Raw genomic sequence first — 15,405 nt, 5'->3', positions numbered from 1 at the left:
TTTACGGAACCAACTAGCTTCTCATTAAACAGTTGGTACACATATTGTTTTACGACATTAGTTAACAATCCTACGATATATCAACTCTCCCTTCTCGACCTTGGGTTCCCTATTACCAGCTTTCCTGTCCCCTCCTGCCTTGTCCTTACCCCTGGGCTGGTGTGCCCCTTTAGTCTCATTTTGTTTTATAGGCCTGTCTAATCTTTGGCTGAAGGGTGAACCTCAAGAGTGACTTCCTTACCAAGCTAAAGCGTGTCTGGGGGCCATACTCTCGGGGTTTCTCCAGTCTCTGTCAGGCCAGTCAGTCTGGTCTTTTTTTGTGAGTTAGAGTTTTGTTCTACATTTTACTCCAGCTCTGTCTGGGACCCTCTGGTGTGATCCCTGTCGGAGCAGTCAGTGGTGGTAACCTGGCACCATCTCATTGTACTGGACTCAGTCTGGTGGAGGCCGTGGTAGTTGTGATCCATTAGACCTTTGGACTAATCTTTTCCTTATATCCTGTTCTCTTCATTCTCCCTTGCTCCTAAAGAGGTGAGACCAGTGGAGTATCTTAGATGGCCGCTCACAGACTTTTAAGACCGCAGACACTACTCACCAAAAGTAGAATGAACATTTTCTTTATGAACTATGTTATGCCAGTTGAGCTAGATGTTCCCCAAGACCATGGTCCTCACAGCCCTCAGCCCAGTAATTTGGTCCCTCAGGGAGTTTGGATGTATCTATGGAGCTTCCAAGACCTTGCTTTGTACAAGTTGTGCTGGATTCCTCAGAATTGTGTACTGTCTTCCCTTCACCAAAGTTACTACTTATCTATTGTCTTATTTAATGTTTTCCCATCCCCATCCCTCCCCTCCCTCGTAACTGTCAAAGATGGTTTCTTCTTGTGTGTCAACCTTTTTATGAGTTTTTACAGTAATGGTCTCATACAATATTTGTCCTTTTGTGATTGACTTATTTCACTCAGCATAATGCCCTCCAGATTCATCCACGTTATGAGATGCTTCGCAGACTCATCATCGTTCTTTATTGTTGGTAATACTCCATTGTGTGTATGTACTATAGTTTGTTTATCCATTCATCTGTTGATGGGCATCTAGGTTGTTCTGTCTTTTTGCTATCGTGAACAATGCTGCAGTGAACATGGGTGTGCGTATGTCTATTCGTGTGACGGTTCTTATTTCTCTAGGATATATTCCTAGGAGTGGGATTGTAGGATTATACTGTATTTCTATCTCTAGCTTTCTAAGGACGCACCATATTGTTTTCCAAAATGGTTGTATCATTTTGCACTCCCACTAGCAGTGCATAAGAGTCCTGATCTCCCCACAACCTCTCCAACATTTGTTATTTTCTGTTTTTTTTGATTCATGCCAGTAATGCTGAGGTGAGATGGTATCTCATTGTGGCTTCGATTTGCATTTCTCTAATGGCTAGTGATTGCGAGTATTTCCTCGTGTGTCTGTTAGCTGCTTGAATGTCTTCTTTGGTGTAGTGTCTGTTCATTTCCTTTGCCCACTTTTTAATTGGATTATTTGTCTTTTTGTTGTAGAGGTGTTGGATTTTCCTGTAGATTTTAGAGATTAGACCTCTGTCTGATTTATAATAGCTAAAAATGTTTTTTCCCAGTCTGTAGGTTCTCTTTTTACTCTTTTGGTGAAGTCTTTTGATGAGCATAAATGTTTAATTTTTAGAAGATCCCAGTTATCTAGTTTTTCTTCTGGAGTTTGTGTGTTGTTGGTTATGGTTTGTAACCTGATAATGCCGTGTATTAGGGCCTCTAGTATTGATCCTACTTTTTCTTCTATGAACTTTATAGTTTTTGGCTTTATATTTAGGTCTTTGATCCATTTTGAATTAGTTTTTGTGTATAGTGTGAAGTAAGAGTCCTGTTCCATTTTTTTTGCAGATGGACATCCAGTTTTGCCAGCACCATTTGTTAAAAAGACTGTCTTCTCCCCATTTGATGGGTTTTGTGTCCTTGTCGAAGATCAGTTGACGGTAGGTGGATAGATTTACATCTGGGTTCTCAATTCTGTTCCATTAGTCAATCTGTATCTGTCGTTGTACCAGTACCAGGCTGTTTTGACTACCATAACTGTATAGTAGGTTCTGAGGTCAGGTAGTGTGAGTCCTCCTACTTTATTCTTCTTCTTCAGTAGTGCTTTACTTATCTGGGGCTTCTTCCCTTTCCATATAAAGTTAATGATTAATTTTTCCATCTCTTTAAAGAATGTTGTTGGTATTTGGATCGGGATTGCATTGTATTTGTAAATTGCTTTGGATAGAGTTGTCATTTTCACAACGTGAAGTCTACCTGTCCATGAGCATGGTATGTTTTTCCTTTTATGTAGATCTCTTTTGGTTTCTTGCAGTAGTGTTTTGTGGTTTTCTTTGCGTAGGTCTTTAACATCCCTGGTTAGATTTATTCCTAAGTATTTTATTTTTTTAGAGGCTATTATAAATGGTATCATTTTCCTGATTTCCTTTTCATCTTTCTCTTTATTGGTGTATAGGAATCCAACTGATTTTTGTATGTTGTCTTGTATCCTGCTACTCTGCCGAATCTTTCTATTAGTTCCAGTAGTTTTCTTGTGGAGTCTTTTGGGATTTCTATGTGTAGTATCATATCATCCACAAATAGGGACAGTTTAACTTCTTCATTACCAATTTGGATGCCCTTTATTTCTTTTTCTTGCCTTATTGCTCTAGCTAGGACTTCCAGCACAATGTTAAATAGGAGTGGAAACACCAACCTTTAGGTTAGCAGTCAAACACAAACCATTTGCTCCACTTAGGCACCTTCCTCCATAAAAAATATTAAAAATGATATTTTATGACTGCTTTGGTATAACAACATATATAATCCTGGCTGGATTCATTATGATGTCTTTATTATTACATTCATTTTTCTTCTGATTTTAGAAGAAATTTAATATTAAAACATTTTTCTAGGCCCCTAAAAGGAGCCCTGGTGGCACAGTGGTTAAGTGCTCGGCTGCTAACTGAAAGGTCAGCAGTTCAAATCCAGTGGCTGTCTGCTTCTGTAAAGATTTACAGCCTTGTAAACCCTACGGGGCAGTTCTACTCTGTCCTATAGGGTCACTATGAGTTGGAATCGACTCCACTGGCGACCCTTTTTTTTTTTTTTAAATTTAAAATATTGTGATCCATAGGCTCTGTGCCTGTGGCGCCTAATGGAGAAGTCGGCCCTGACAGCTCCCGCAGAGTCTCAAGCAACCTACCTCTACAGAGACCGCCACCCTTCTTTCCTCCAGGGTGCCTGCCCTGCTAGGTTGAGGGGAGGGAAGACATGACGTCTGTTAGCCCTGCTTCTGCAGACCTTCTTCTTCCGCAGGGGGAGTGAGGCACTGATGCCTTGTGAACAGAGGGCTTTGTGATTGTGGCCTGACTGTGGGGGCAGAGGGCAGCCTGTCTGAGATCCCACGTGTTTGAGGGCCCATATGGCAGATCCTTCGTGGGGGCTTTGTATGGTGGTGGATTGTTGACAGAGGATTATCCTCTGGGGGGGCCCTTCTGTTCTTCCAGTTGACACCATGCCAGGATTGCTAGAGGATGGAGCTTGTGTGGGAAACTCTGTCCACGTGCTTGTCCAAGTTGGAGGTGTGATGTTTCTGGTGTGTAGGAAAGGTAGAGCTAGTTTGTGTTTTCAGGGTGATCCGGGGTCCCCCACCCTAAGGAGTTTATTTTGAGGGGAGCCCTCGGTCTGTCTTGGGTATGGGGGCTGAAACTGTTACAGTACAGTAACTAGGGAAGGGGTGACGGAGGCCCCATGCAGGGCCACCACATTGCACAAGGGCATCATGCCTAGGGGCTGCTGTTCACACCATAGACCTTTTATTATTTGAGTGTCATTTTCCTATTTCTGTAATAACTTTGTCAATTCCAAAGGTGGGCTATTTATGTATTTATTGTGGCAAATTTCCTACTAATGGTGGTAAAGTGCTTATTCTAATAAAATCAGTATATTATGATATTTTTCTGATCAATGGAAATAAACCCAAAAACCAAGCCCATTGCCATCTAGTTGATTCTGACTCATAGTGACTTGGTAGGACAGAGTAGAACTGCCCGATAGGGTTTCCAAGGAGTGGCTGGTGGATTCAAACTGCCGACCTTTGGTTAGCAGCCATGCTCTTAACCACTGTGCCACCAGGACTCCAAAATGGAAATAAAGTATACTGAAAAAGTAGCTATCTTTTTCTACACAAAGGCACCATGTTTTTGGATGGGCAGTGGCCAGGCCACTTGATTGTCCCGTCTAAGGAGAGGGTTCATGTGACTCCAATAGCCCTGTAGCCTTGAGCTGGTCACGTGACTGTGGCTCCCCTTGGCCTTGAAATAGCCATGTTCCTTTAAACATTGATAGATTCTTCTCTCTCAAAGACTGCCCAGTCTATGGAGAAAACATGGCAAGTGGTCTTAAACCTTCTCCACTCTGGCCATCCAGGAATACTCTGGGAGCCCTGTGGCCAAAGCTGGCATGCCCACCTATTCCCCCCCACTGCCCTACGAGGCTTCTGGAACCCATCTACCTCTGCTAAAGAGCTCTATCTCATTGTCCTCTGTGCAGGACTGTCTGGGTCCCTGACGTCCCCGAACTCAGGGGCCAGCTAGTACAAGGGAGGTTGGGAGAAGAGAAGGAAAGTGGAGTGGAGTCAGTAAAGTAAGGAGAATTATAGAGGGGCTGTAGGGAGCCAGTGGGGGCCAGTGGGCCTGGTGGGGGCTGAGGGAGGGGCCTAGCCCTTCCCCTACAGAGCTGACTGCAGGCTCTGAGGGGGCTCCGTGAGCTGGGCGCACAGAGGTGTCTTCAGTGAGTGGTCTCCCCTGTCCACTGCCCATTTCCTCTGTGAAACCCATGGGGCTTCTGAGAAGGGAGCCCTGTAGCGGGAGATCAAGGAGGTCTACAAAAGCTTCTTAGCCACCTCATATTCTATCGGAGACATGCACGAATCACGTGGGTGCCACAGCCTAGAAGCAAACGGGCTCCAGTTCCCCTGAGTCTTTCAGGACTGAATCTTTAACTCCAAAGTCTTGGCTCCCTAAATGCCAAAGGTCTGATTCAGTCAGATTTAGGCTCAAACACATCCTTAGGTCATGCTCCTTCCCCAGCCTAACACACTCAGTCCTCACAGCCTTTCTGTGAGGTAAAGACTGCCACCCTTGTTTCACAGCACGTGGGCTGAGGGAGTCAGTGGCTTGTCCGAGGCCCCACCACCAGTAAGTGTCAGAGCAAGCTTGGAATCCAGGCTCTGTATGACTCCAAAGCTGAGAGCGAGATGCTGCTGGAAGTAGCAGCAGGGATAGGAATGAGTGCCACCAGAGACGACCTTAAGAGGCAGGCTCTGCTGCCTCCCCTGTGTGGCTGCTGACCTGCAACTACCTGCCAGAATCCTAAGCCTGGCCCCTGGCTGACCCTGCCGGGCTGCAGACATCGGAGGCAAGTTTCCCCTAACTGCTCCTCTATTTCTGCCCTGCTGTTCCAGGAGGTAGGAGTCCCTGAGTGGTGGAAATGGTTAATGTGCTGGGCTGTGAACCAAAAGGCTGGAGATTCGAGTCCACCCAGAGATGCCTCAGGAGAAAGGCCTGGCAATGTCCTTCCAAAAAATCAGCCATTGAAAACTCTGCTGAGCACATTTCTACTCTGAACCCGTGAGGTCACCATGAGTCGGAATCAACTCCACAGCAATCCTTTTTTTTAGGCGAGGGGGATTCCAGGAGGTAGGGTCCTGCCATTATAAGTTCCAAGACTGGCCAGCAGGCTGCACCCAAGCATTGGGCACATTTTCAGGGGGGACACTTTGAGGCCCTTCCCACATTGCTGTACAGCTGGTGGGCATGGGTTCCAGAGCCTCGAGGTGTGTACACTTCTGCCTCGGTGCTTTCGTCCAGACGCTCGGCCTGTCTCGCTCCCTCCCTCCCTCCACGGTCTCTTTCTCTCACTACATTCCAGTCCTTGGAACACGTGTATTTTATTTTGTCTTTGCTAAAAAGTGTTCTGTCTCTTGGGCTGAGTTGTTTGAAGGTGACCTGTGAGAAGTGATCTTGCCATGCTTCAGATCCCATTGCTGCTCTTTCCCGGCATGCTCTGTGGAGGGGAGACTCAGACCTGTCTGGGGTGGTCAGGCCACCTAGCCCACCTCTGGGTCAGATGGGGGTGGCAGCAGAGTGTGTGTGTGCTTGCATGTGTGCATGGGCTTACAAGTGTGCGCTTGCGTATTTGTGTCTGTGCATATAGATGCATTTACGTGTATGTGCATGTGTGAGCATGTTTATGGGTGTGCATTTGTCTGTGCGTGTTTGTGCACTCCAGATGTGTGGCAGGATGAAGGCTAGGCATGAGGCAGCTGAGGGCAAAGTCTCAGGCCTTGACCCAGGTTTCCGGATGGCCCCATATTGTGACCCTTCACCTTCCTCTGTGGCAGCTGAGGCCTTCGCTCCCCAGAGACCAGAGAACTTTGCTTTGGAACCAAGCAGGCCTCACGGCCTGGGAAGGGTGCAAAGCTGTTTCCAAAAGCAAACAGGATCATCCTCATGCTGGGGAGCCTGGAGCCAGAGGCGCCTTGTTTAATTCTAAAGGAATGTGTGTGGGTTCCCACCCATGGGGCAGGCCCTGGCCTGATGGGGAGTCTGCGCACGTCCGCCAGCAGTGGCTGCCTTTGAATTGGTCCTCCCTTTGCCAGCGGAGCTGGCCAGGATGAACCACTCCAGGCAGAAATAGCCGCACGCACTTGTGTGGCAGGACTGGGCTGGGGTGAGGCTGGTCTGTAGCACCTTCCTTAGAGCTTCCGGGCCAGGGTGCCCAGCTCTGTGCTGGGGTAGGAGGTGGTAGAAGGGAAAAGAAATGGCCCAGGGCTGGTCTCAAGGGAGCTTGGCATCCAGCAGGGAAGAGCAAATTCCCCAGCAAAAGACAGTATCAGATGATGTATCATGGGGGGAAAGGTGTAATGGACAGAGGGAGGCAGAGAGGAGAAACCTCCGGGGGCTGTGGTCATCAGGGAAGACTTCTTGGAGGAGATGGAGGCTTGGCTGGGCCTTGTAGGGTGGAGAAGATTTGGAAGGAAATAGGGCATTACAGGAGGAGGAGCAAGAGAGTATTCTGGGAGGGCTTTACAAATGATGCAGAGGTGGAAAAGGCCTTTGTGGGATGACAGTGTGGACACTGGTCCAGAGGGAATTTTGGAAGGGAGGGAGGACGAGGCAGAAAAGCCAACTCCTGTTCACTGGGAGGGCTTTAAATGCCAGCTAGACTTCATCCTTAGGCGGTGGGGAGCTATTGAAGATTCTTGAGAGGGAGAGTGACCTCAGGAAGGCAGATTTTTGGGAGAGAGACTGATGAGATGATCAGGTTACATGGCAGGTGAGGATGGAGGTCAAGACTAGAAGGGCTAAGAGTGGGTAAGCGGCTGAGGCCAGGGAACAAAGGTGGCAGAACTGAATCCACGTTCTGCGACACTTGGAGATTTTTCAAGTCTTGTTTCTGTGTTTGGTTTCCCTGACCTGAGAACACTGTGTCAGCCTGAGCCAGCTCCTCACCTACAGGCAATGGAGCTAGATGAGCCAGGGAGACAGAGGCCGGCCCCCAGCCCAGCCAAGCTGGGTGTGAGCACAAGTGTGAGCCCGAGTCCTCAGAGGGAGTACGGGACACCGCCTGGCCCGGGTGTGCTCACACCCAGTGTGAGTGTGTACACAGCCTGGCCTGGGTGGGCCTGGAGCTGGCATGCAGAGGGAGCCTATAAATGTTTGTTGAGTGACTAAGTGTGAATGTGGGCAGGTCCCTGGGGGAGACAGAACTCCAGAAGCAGAAGTGAAGCCACCCTCACCAGAGGCCCACATGGCCAGGGGTGGGGCTGCTGGTGCCTCCTCGGTGGGTGACACTGGCCCCCTGCCCCCCCGCCATAGTGCAGGCCTGATGGTGCATCGTTGGGGTGGGCGTCCTGCTTCCACTCGCCGCCCCCCCCACTGTCCTCTGACCTCTGCAGACTACCCAGTGGCCTCCTGCACCCATTCTGAGGAAGGCAGCAAGATGTCCCTGGAAAGTGGCCCTGGCTTGGAGGTGGGGCAGCTCCTACCCTAGGGACAGTCTGGGGTGGTAGGTCTCGCTTCTGGAGGCCAAGAAGATTTCAAAGAGTCTTCCAGAGGCAGAGTCATGAGCTGGCTTGAGTTTTCCAAGCAGGGAAAGGTGAACTTCCCAGGCAGCATGATGATGGGGTCCCTGGTGGCTGTATATGGAGGGGCCTGTCCCACTGAATCATTCAGTCCAGGAGCTCAGCTCCTACAGTCCTGGGCCCTGGCTCTACCTCTGGTGGCTCGTTGGCCAGGGACCCCTGGACTGACAGTCACCTCAGCCCCTGGTGCCCAACCCCGTTGGAGGAAGGGTCTTGGGAGCCAGGTCTCCTTTCCCTGTGGCGTCCCGGTGGCCCTGGGGGAAATGGAGGGGCCATAGCATTTGACATGAGCACTTTGCATCTTCTCAGGCCCAGCCAAATCGGAGTGATGTGGGCAGGACTGCCTCAGCAGGCTCAGGGATGCACAGAGAGGAAACAGCTGCTGCCCGCCACCTCCTGGCTCTCTCCCAGCCTCCCCGGCCCCTTCCCTCAAGCTTGCTTTCCATCCTCCTGCCCCTCTCTGTCTCTTCCCACCCAGGTCCTTGTGGAGGCTGAGTGTGCAGCTTTCTTTCTGGCCATATGGCCAATGTTCTTCCAGTTCTGGTGGCTTTCTGGGCCCTGCCCTCGGGCTGAGGAGGGTAACTGAGCTTTTTTCCTTCGTGGGTGCATCTGCATTGAAGGGCCAGGGCTGTGGACTTCTCAAGCCCCCAGCAGAACTCCCCATCCTGCCGGCTCCAGAAGTTTCTTAAATCTACTCTGAGCCATGTGTTACCTCATCCTTTTGACACTTTGAGGAATGCCTTCCTGCTCCAATAGTTTCATCCTGAAGTAGAGACAATGCAGTGCTGGGCTGAGCCATGTTGGAGCCTGAGGCAGGAGGAATAATCTGTAATACTACTTCTGTCTTTATTTAAACTTTGGATATTTTCTTCATCACGGATTTTTTTTTTTTGGCATTAATTTTGTTTTTTAAGCTATTGCATTCAAATATTATTTATCTTGACTACTGAGTTTTTTGACACACCCTTAAATTTTGTAGGAGCCCCGGTGGCACAGTGGTTAAGAGCTCGGCTGCTAAACAAGAGGTTGTCAGTTTGAGTCCACCAGCTATTCCTTGGAAACCCTGTGGGGCAGTTCTACTCTATAGGGTCTTTGTGAGTTGGAATCAACTTGATGGCAACAGGTTTAAATTTTGCAACCTAGGCCAGTGCCTCCCTCGCCTCTCACTGGTCCCAGCCGAGTCCCAACAAGGCTAAGGAATGCAAAGCAAAAGACCGCTTGGTCTGTGCCCTGGTATCTCCAAGAACAAAGCTGTTTAGGACTGAAAGTTGAGTGCAACTCCTCACCTCGAAGACGTGAAGTGTTTGGCTTACAGAGTTGCTGTGTGAGTGCGTATGTGTGTGTGTGTGTGTGTGTGCGTGTGTGTGTGTCGAGGCGGAATGAGGGGTTGGGGGTGGCGAGGAGGGAGAGGAAGACATGGGATTTCAGAGCTTCTGCTAACGTTTTGGTGGAGTTGAGGGGCAGGACCTGGAGTGGATGTCCCGTGCTTCAGCAGAGCACATTAGTGAGTCTTTGGAGGAGGAAAGAGAAGCAGGCAGCAGAAATGGGGTGATGGGAGAAAAAGTACTCTCTGAAACAAGGCGAAAGCAATGGATTTCTATGGAGGGGGGCTGGAGGGGGTGCCACTGGAAATTGGGAAAGCCAAGAGGCCCTAAAATGTGGCTGAGGGCGGAACAACATGGAGCCGTACACCCGTCTGCCACCCCCACACTCCGCCTGTGTAAGGGTTCCCTGATGGTGGAGTGACCCTTCAGGCTCCTCTATCTCCCTCCATCTGTCCCTCCTTCCTGGCTCTGGCCTGCGGTGGCAGGGAGGATGCATTCCTCTCTTCATCCCTGTAACCCCCTGCTTGTTCCGCTGTAGCTATAGGGCCCAGCCTCCCGCAGGATGAAAGTCTAGGTGAGTGCTCCGTCTCTGACCCACAAACTTCCCATCTTTTGTGTTTTCTAGTTTCCATGGTAACAAAACTCACTTATGCTAATTGTAGGAAACACAGGGAATTCCAAAAGCATAAAGAAGGAAACGAGGTTATGGCTTTAACCCAACGCTCAGAGCTCAGCCCTGTTGCTGATTTGAAACTCCCCACAACATCTGAGTTCTGGGTAGTATTACAGCATCTTTATTTGTTATAGCACTTATGTTCAACCTTCTCGCACAGCCTTATGAGGTGGACGTCAGTTGTCACTGGTGGCTCCTTTGCACAGCTGGAGGAGCTGACACAGACATGCATCCTGCATGAGTTGCCCCAGAGGTGGCTGGGACGGCACCCAGGCCTCCTGACCACTGTACCTTGGCCAGTGCCCAGCCTCAGTGCCTGTGTGCTGCCGGAGCGAGGGCAGCAAGCCCTCGGCCGGGAGCCTGCTCCTCCATCACCGTTTGTCCAAGGCCGTGCGGGCCCCTTCCCAGTCCCCAGCCAGCCTCGGGGTCTCACGGTGGGGCTAGCTGTGAGCTGTGCCCACCTCCCTGGGGATGCTGCGGTGCAGGCATAAGTGTGCATGCTGGGTGCAGAGGGAGGGGCAGATTTCAACCGCGTGCCTCCTGGAAACCACATCAAATGGAGCAGCTAGGAATTAATAAATAAACTTGGGAGACAAGTCAGTTACCCGCCCCCTGAGCCCCTGTCCCCGGGGACAGACAGCAGCATGTGGTTCCCAGCCTGAGCACGCCTTCCCGGGGGCAGGTTGAGTGCTGCAGCTGGCTTCTTACAGATTAGCTGGGCGAGATGTGACAGGCCTCTGTCCTCTGGGCAAATGGCTGCCTTCCTGGGAGGTGGCGAGGACATTCCCAGGTTGCTCCGTTCCTGCCCTCTCCCTCCACTCCTCCAGGTCTCACTCACCTTACGGAGTTCAAATCACTCTCCCCAGTCCCAGGTCCCCCTACGAAATCTCCTAATGAGCTAGTCATAAAGCCTGAAATTCCACCATGATAGTCGCACAGGTGAAGTGATCAGACCTCCAGAAGATGCCTGTTAAGGGCATATACTTACCAGGAGCTTGTCTTGTTACTTGCTGGCATCTTCCAGACACCTTGTTTTTGTTGTTAGCTCCCTATAAGTCACCTCCAACTCATAGCGACCCCATGTGACAGAGTAGAATTGCTCCATAAGTTTTCTTGGCTGTAATCTTTACGGAAGCAGATCGCCAGGCCTTTCTTCCGAAGAGTTTCTGGGTGGGTTTGAACTGCCAACCTCGGGGTTAGCAGTTGATTGCAAACTGCTTGTGCCAACTGCGCTCCTAGCCCAGACACATTAGCACTATTATTGCTATAAAAAATCGGATGCCCTACCTGTTGTTTTAGAAAACATTTATTCACGGAGCAAATGTGTTTTGCTAGCTTGTGGAGACAGAGAGGAAAAAGACATGCTCTGCCCTTAAGGAATTTATAGTTCTGTGGAGAAGTCAGACAATATGCAGACCATTAACCATATATGAACACTTTGGGAGGAAAAGAGGGGACACCTAGCCCAGCCTAGTGGACTCCCCATGAGAGGGGTTCCTGAGGCTGCTGGGCTGCATCCAGAAAGATGAGTTGTCACTGAGGGGGAGGGAGAGGGGCTGTGCCAGATGGAAGAACAGCATTCCAAAGCCCAGAGGCAGGGGAGAGAGGTGAGTGGAACCCGTCTGGCTTGATAATAGGGTATGAGTGTGACAGGGGTCAGAGATGAGGCTGGGGCCAGTAGAGGCTAGCTCATGTGGGGCCTTGATGTACATACAGTTAGATGTAATAGTTTTATATGTATATAGGTGGCATTGAGTCGATTCTGACTCATAGCGACCCTGTAGGACAGAGTAGAATTGCTCTATAGGGTTTCCAAGGCTGTAAATTTTTATGGAAACAGATTGCCACATCTTTCTCCTTTGGAGCGTCAGGTGGGGTTAGCAGCCGAGTGCTTTAACCACTGCATTACCAGGGTTACTTATACATACACACACACACACACACACACACACACACACACACACACACATACATACGCACTGCTAGAAATTCAAGCAGGATTCAAAAAGGACATGGAACAAGGGATATCATTGCTGATTTAAGATGGATCTTGGCTGAAAGCAGAGAATACCAGAAAGATGTTTACCTGTGCTTTATTGACCATGCAAAGGCATTCAACTGTGTGGATCATAACAAATTATGGATAACATTGTGAAGAATGGGAATTCCAAAACGCTTAATCGTGCTCATGCGGAACCTGTACATAGATCAAGAGGCAGTCTTTCGAACAGAACAAGGGGATACTTTGTGGTTTAAGGTCAAAAGGTGTGTGTCAGGGTTGTGTCCTTTTATCATACTTATTCAGTATGTATGCTGAGCAAATAATTCAAGAACCTGGACTATATGAAGAAGAACGAGGCATCAGGATTGGAGGAAGACTCATTAACAACCTGTGATATGTAGATGACACAACCTTGCTTGCTGAAAGCAAAGAGGACTTGAAGCACTTACTGATAAAGCGCAAAGACTACAGCCTTCGGTATGGATTACACCTCAACATAAAGAAAACAATCCTCACAACTGGACCAATAAGCAACATCATGATAAATGGAGAAAATGTTGAAGTTGCAAGGATTTAATTTTACTTTGATCCATAATTAATGCCCATGGAAGCAGCAGTCAAGAAATCAAATGACATAGTGCATTGGGCAAATCTGCTGCAAAAGACCTCTTCAAAGGGTTAACAAGCAAAGATGCCATTTTGCTCAAACATAGCAACGATTGTGAGGATGGCGCAGGACTAGGTGGTTTTGTTCTGTCGTACACAGGGTCGCTATGTGTCAGAACGAACTCGACAGCACCTAACAACAAAAATATATCTATAAAACTATGCACATACATGAAGGAGCCCTGGTGGTACAGTGGTACATACATACATATATTGTTGTTGTTGGTAGCCATGGAGTTGATTCCGAGTCATGGTGACCCATTGTGTGCGGAGGAGAACTGCTCTGTAGGATTTTCAAGGCTATGATCTTTCAGAAGATTGCCTGGCCTGTCTTCTGATGTGCTTCTGGGTAGGTTCAAACTGCCAACCTTCTGGCTAATAGTCGAGTGCCACCTAGCAGCATAGTTGCATATATATATATATATTGCATATATATATCCTGCTTTGCACACACAGGGTCTCTTGAAATTGACTTGAAGGCAGCTAACAACGATATATGTAAATGTAACTGTTATATAACTGTTAACAGGTTACATCTAGGATGGAGGGGGACATGTAAACTTCCTTTAGGTTTTTTTAAAAAATTGATCGAGTATTCTTTTAAACTTTCTTTGTACGTGTGTTGTTTTTTCTATTTAGAAACAACAACGGGACAACTCCGTGGAACCTAGCTGACTGTAAAAAGAAAACAAGTAGCCTGAGAAATATCAGAAAGCAGCATACGTGGAAAAACGAGTCCCCTCTTATACCTTCGCTGCCTTTTCTAGGGTTGCATTATCTAGGCGAGTCCTGTAGATCAGTGATTCTCAAGTGTTAGCACCTGTGAAGATGACTTGGGAGATCTATTAAAAATGTGGTGCTTGGGATCTGTTCTGAAGGTTTTGAGCCAGTGGGGCTTGGAAACATGCATTTTTAACAGGGTCCCCTGGTAAATCACACATGCGTGGTCGGCAGAACAAGCTTTGAAAATACCCTAGAACCTGATCGGTTCCTTTTGGGGAATTTGCTTGCAATTCAGGAAACTGCCACCAGATGGTAGTGGTGCTTTGTGATGGAGTGAAGAAAAGACTAGTTTTCTACTGGGGAACTGCTGGAGACACAGTTTTCCCTTATTGTAAGAAAGTATAGAAAACAGACCTAATTTCTAAAAGAAATTTTGAAAACAATCTGTAAAAGACATTGCTCATGAAATCTGAAATTTCAGATCTTAATTTTAAATATGACCATGTATTTCAAACATCAGGGCTATGCTTTCCAACACAGTGGAAAGCATCTAAATTGAGATGAGCTAAAAGTGAATTTCAAAGACCAAAAAAAAAGAAAAAAAAAGTAAAATACCTTATTAATTAATAATTTTTAATTCTTGATTACAGGTTGAAGTGATGATATTGTGGACATTTTGATTAAACAAAAATTTTTCTAAATAGACTTTACTTCTTCGAGAAGTTTTAGGTTTACTGAGAAACTGTGCAGAAAGTTTAGAGTTTCCATTTACCCCTCCCCCTGCATATGTTTCTGCTGTTAACATCTTGCATTCCTGTGGTACGTTCGTTACAATTGACAAACCAATATCGATACATTATTATTAACTAAAGTCCAGAGTTTACTGTGTTGCACAGTCCGACCGGTTATGAAAATTGTTTCATGTCATGTGTCCACCGTTACAGCATCATACAGAATAGTTTTGCTGCCCTGAAAATGTCCCATGCATTCAGTTTTATTATTAAAATTAATCTCACCTGTTTCTTACTTCTTCGTGTAACTACTGGAAAATTTAAAATTACATATGTAGCTCACATTCTATTTCTGTTGGACAGTGCTGGATTAGAAATTAATTTCTTCAACTTAAAAATGAGGGAATCAAGACCTAAAGTGATTTGAGGGCAAAGTGCTGGAGCTGAAGTTACCAACCCAAACCTGTTGCCATCGGTGGATTCTGACTCATAGCGACACTATAGGAAGGTGTAGAATGGCCCTGTAGATTTCCAAGGCTGTAAACTTTACAGCGGAACCCTGGTGCAACGGTTAAGTGCTGGACTGCTAACTCAAAGGCTGGCGGTTCAAACCCATCCAGTAGCTCTGTGGGAGAAAGACCTGCCAATCTGCTTGTGTAAAGAATACAGCCTAGAAAACCCTGTGGGGCAGTCGTACTCTGTCACATTAGGTCACTATGAGTTGGAATCAAATTGACGACACCTAGCAACAAGAACAACAATCTTTATAGAAGCAGACTGCCACATCTTTCTCCCACAGAGTGGCGGGTGGATTCGAACTGCCAACCTTTCGGCTAGCAACTGAGTGCTTAATCACTGCACCACTAGGGCTCCTTCTCTTGAAGTTAGAAGACCTGCATTTAAGTCCCAAACAGTAATATATGCCCTTGAGCAAGTAATGTAACTTCTCTTAGCCTCCATTTCATCATCTATTAAAAAAAAAAAAGGGGATGATTACAGCAACCCGACTTACCTAAAAGAGTTATTTACAAAACTAAGAGACGCAATGTGTATAAGGAGCTTGTGCAAACTCTAAAGCATCACACACATCGCACAGCTC

This window comes from Trichechus manatus, unplaced genomic scaffold, assembly GCF_000243295.1.
Source record: "Trichechus manatus latirostris isolate Lorelei unplaced genomic scaffold, TriManLat1.0 scaffold00005, whole genome shotgun sequence".
Taxonomy (NCBI): domain Eukaryota; kingdom Metazoa; phylum Chordata; class Mammalia; order Sirenia; family Trichechidae; genus Trichechus; species Trichechus manatus.
The sequence above is the reverse complement of the archived record's forward strand: the minus strand, read 5'-3'. Positions refer to the sequence as shown.